Raw genomic sequence first — 3455 nt, 5'->3', positions numbered from 1 at the left:
GGTGGACTTCCATTTCATTTCAATACGATAGATTTCAAAGTCAAAAGAAAATGTGATGCTTCTGTTTAGCAGGGAGTCATCCCCTTTACAGAAAAATCCTGCTCTAGAATAATCAATGGAATTGTCTAAATATGTTGCATTAGTTCTTGTTTAATTACCCTTTTCTAAGTAGGTGGGGAAGCCGTGCTAGCCTTCTAGGCCTAATTTTGTAATCTCCTCGCTTTCATAATGCTCTACAGCTCTACTCCCCTCCTGGCCTCAGTGGATTGTAGTATAGTGGGTGGAAACATATACTGAGGGAAGCTGGAGTTACATTAGGGAGTGCGTTGAGGGAGGTATGTTCAGTGCTTTGGATGTTTGATACATAAACGGCAGCTCCAGCAAGTTTATACGATCTACTTAATGTCTTCATTCTTTAGAAGCTATTGCTATTAGCAGCCTTTATAGGTAATAGCGCTCATTTTTGTTGGTTTGTGGTGTGCTTTTCCAAATTCATTATTTAAAAGGTCATTTTCCAAGGTTGCTAGGTCTAAAATGACCACTCTTGGCAGCAGTTCCAACTGTCTGTTCATTTCATTAATTTTCGTGCTGAATCACGGATTAGTTCTGTAAAATACATATATCCAATTAATTCTTCCGTATAAAAAGCGGAGACTGCTCATAAAAAGGCATTTTAGACCTTCAAACTACATTTGGCAGATGCTTTTAATGGTATTTAATTTCTTGTTTCCCTAGGTAGTGGGGTTTCTGTTTTTTAAATGTGTGGTGTCCTTAGCCTCTGTAAGGAAGCAAGGCTTGACATTCCAGGCATGCCTACAAGTCATCTTGGTCTCAGTAGCCTCCTTGATTAAATACCACAGGAGTGGACGATAAGGGGCAGGACTGCAGGTCCCTTCCAGACCTTTAAAATGACACTTTGAATGCCCTCTTCCTACACCAGAATAAACAGTCCTGCCAACCATGGCTATCACTGTCCTCAAGCTAGGATTTGAGGACATCGCCCTTCATAGCGGCAGTCCATAAATGTGTGAGCTAGGTAGGGTTTTTTTTCACTGTTTCTAAGGCTGAAACACTGTCCTCAAGCTAGGATTTGAGGACATCGCCGGCAGTCCATAAACATGTGAGCTAGGTAGGAGTTTTTTTTACTGTTTCTAAGGCTGAACTGTTTAAAAAATGGGATTTTTATATCAGTACCTCTAATATGACCTGAAAAGGCAGCAGCTTAACCAGCAAGCGCTAACAGAGCCACACGATGGCACTTTTGCTTCATGTAATGACTAAAGCTCAGTCACTTTGCAGGCTGGTAAAAAAAAAAAACAAAAAACAAAACAAAAAAAACAAAACCAAAAAGAAACAAACCAACCCAACTTTAGCCTACAGAAGAAAAGCAAGCTTATTCTTGTGAACAGCAATTTAAAGTCAATAGTTAAAACCATCAAATGGATTCCTTTCAACCTAGCCTTTTTGTAAAGCAGAAACTTTCTGCCTTAAACAGTATCTCAAGCCCGACTTAACGTCAGTAGTCTCTTTAAGGATAACATTCAACTTTTCCATGTTTCCACGAATGTTTTCCAAATTACATGAGATGCTTTTGGTAAGGCAAGATGCATGTTAAGTACACAAGTGGTCTATGGATGTACTATTTTTATGTGCTACTTCCTTTTGGAAAAGCTATATGGAGGTTTAAGTTTGTATTTGATTGTCTTGCATGTTCTTTTCTAGTGGTGTCACATTAAGTTTTTGCAAAATGTAATTACTTGAAGGTTTTTTTTATCGTGTAAATCTATTTCAGTTTTCCTGACTGCTAGGGCATCACTTGCTTTTTTGTGACTCACTTGTGGAGTGTGTGATCCCGATTCTTTATAAAAAAAAACAAAACAAAACAAAAAACCAACTTCATTTCTTTGCCAGTTGACTCAAACTTCTCCTTTTGGCTAAACCCTGAGACTGTGGAAAGTGAGCGCTTGCTTCTCCCGCTGCCTGTAACCAAGCTGGTCCCTGGGAAAAACCTTGGGGAAGGGAGGAACTATTAGAGTGGCAGCAGCAAGACAAGGTTTTAGCCAACCTGGTTTTAGCAAAAGGGTAATGAAATTTTAGATTTGAGTGACTTTTTGCTTTTGATCAGAGTAATTGAGAGGCCTGTCCAGGAATTCTTGGCTAATGTGCAGCAGAGGCACGAGACTCCAAACAGGCTGCTTACTGGTTACTCAATGAGTTGGACCCTTGTGTGAAAGCATGAGGAGTCACGGTGGGAGCACTGATTTGCTGTTGGGAGAAGATTCCTCTGTTGCGCTGCTAGCTCGCCCTTTTGCCATATTCTGGGCTATCTAGAAGTGGTTCACAGCTGAAGCAAGGAAATGTGGAACTCTGGTGGTGGAAAATCTGTTCTGAACTTCAGTTTCAGCCCTGCACATGGAATGGGCATGACTGGCTTAAGCTATGCGGCACAAAAAGCTTAAGTCTGTGCTTACAGTGTGACTAACAAAACCGGTACATAGCCGTGGCTCTAACCCACGGGTGGTGTAGAAAAGAATTGTAGAAAGGAGCAGAACTGTAATGCGTCCTTGCAGGAGAAGAGAAAATTGTGAATAGAAGCTGATGAATCATGCTTTAAGTAAATTTATTTGTATACCTAAAAGCCTGATAGACTTCTGTTCCATTGGGCAAGAAAAGTATGCCTCCAGTTGCAGTTGTTTTGCTTCTGCTTAATGTAGGAAAAACTGCTTTATTAATGAGGGTTGTAGATTAGTTCACCTGCTTTTCAGTGATTGCATTGCTCTGTGCTTTCTGAAATTGGTTTCAGAGCTATAGCAGTCCAACCAGACTTTCCCATTAATACTTTATTAGCAGAAGCTACTTCTGTTATAAATGCCTGAAATTTGCTTTCCTGTCTGCTAGCATGTGTACCATATGCATGGAAGACTTTTGAAATACTTTGTTTTTCCCCTGCCTTCTCTGCAGTAGCTGTTTGGTTAAAATGCCTTTTTTTTTTTTAATAGTAGTTCTTATCATCCAGTAGGGAAAACATCTTAATTGTTTTCTTTCTTCCGTCATCATCTTCTCCTCCCATGGGGGAGGGATATGTCATAAATATCCTTCTGGGAAATGCTTCTCGACACATTTCCCCTTTTCAAAACGAACATTTCGATTGCTAATTCTCTTAGGGTAAACAATACTAACCCTCACTACAGACAGTGAAATTTAACAGGCTGTTACTTCTGCCTTTGTTGAAGACAGCTGAGCTCTGTAGCTTGTGCGGTAGCATCCGGGATTACAGGACAAACTGTAGATTTAGGACAGAATGAACAGGAAAATGCTTCCAAGCAGAACTAAGTCATTAATCTGTATTGAGGAAATTCCTTTTATAAGGAGACAGTATTGTCATGGGACTGCATTCAAGATCAGAGTTTACCTATGGACACTAAGATGCTTGTGTGAAAGCCACGTAATGAAAG

Source organism: Egretta garzetta, unplaced genomic scaffold (genome assembly GCF_000687185.1).
Source record: "Egretta garzetta isolate BGI_Z169 unplaced genomic scaffold, ASM68718v1 scaffold560, whole genome shotgun sequence".
NCBI classification, from domain to species: Eukaryota; Metazoa; Chordata; class Aves; order Pelecaniformes; family Ardeidae; genus Egretta; species Egretta garzetta.
This window is presented reverse-complemented; position numbering follows the sequence as displayed.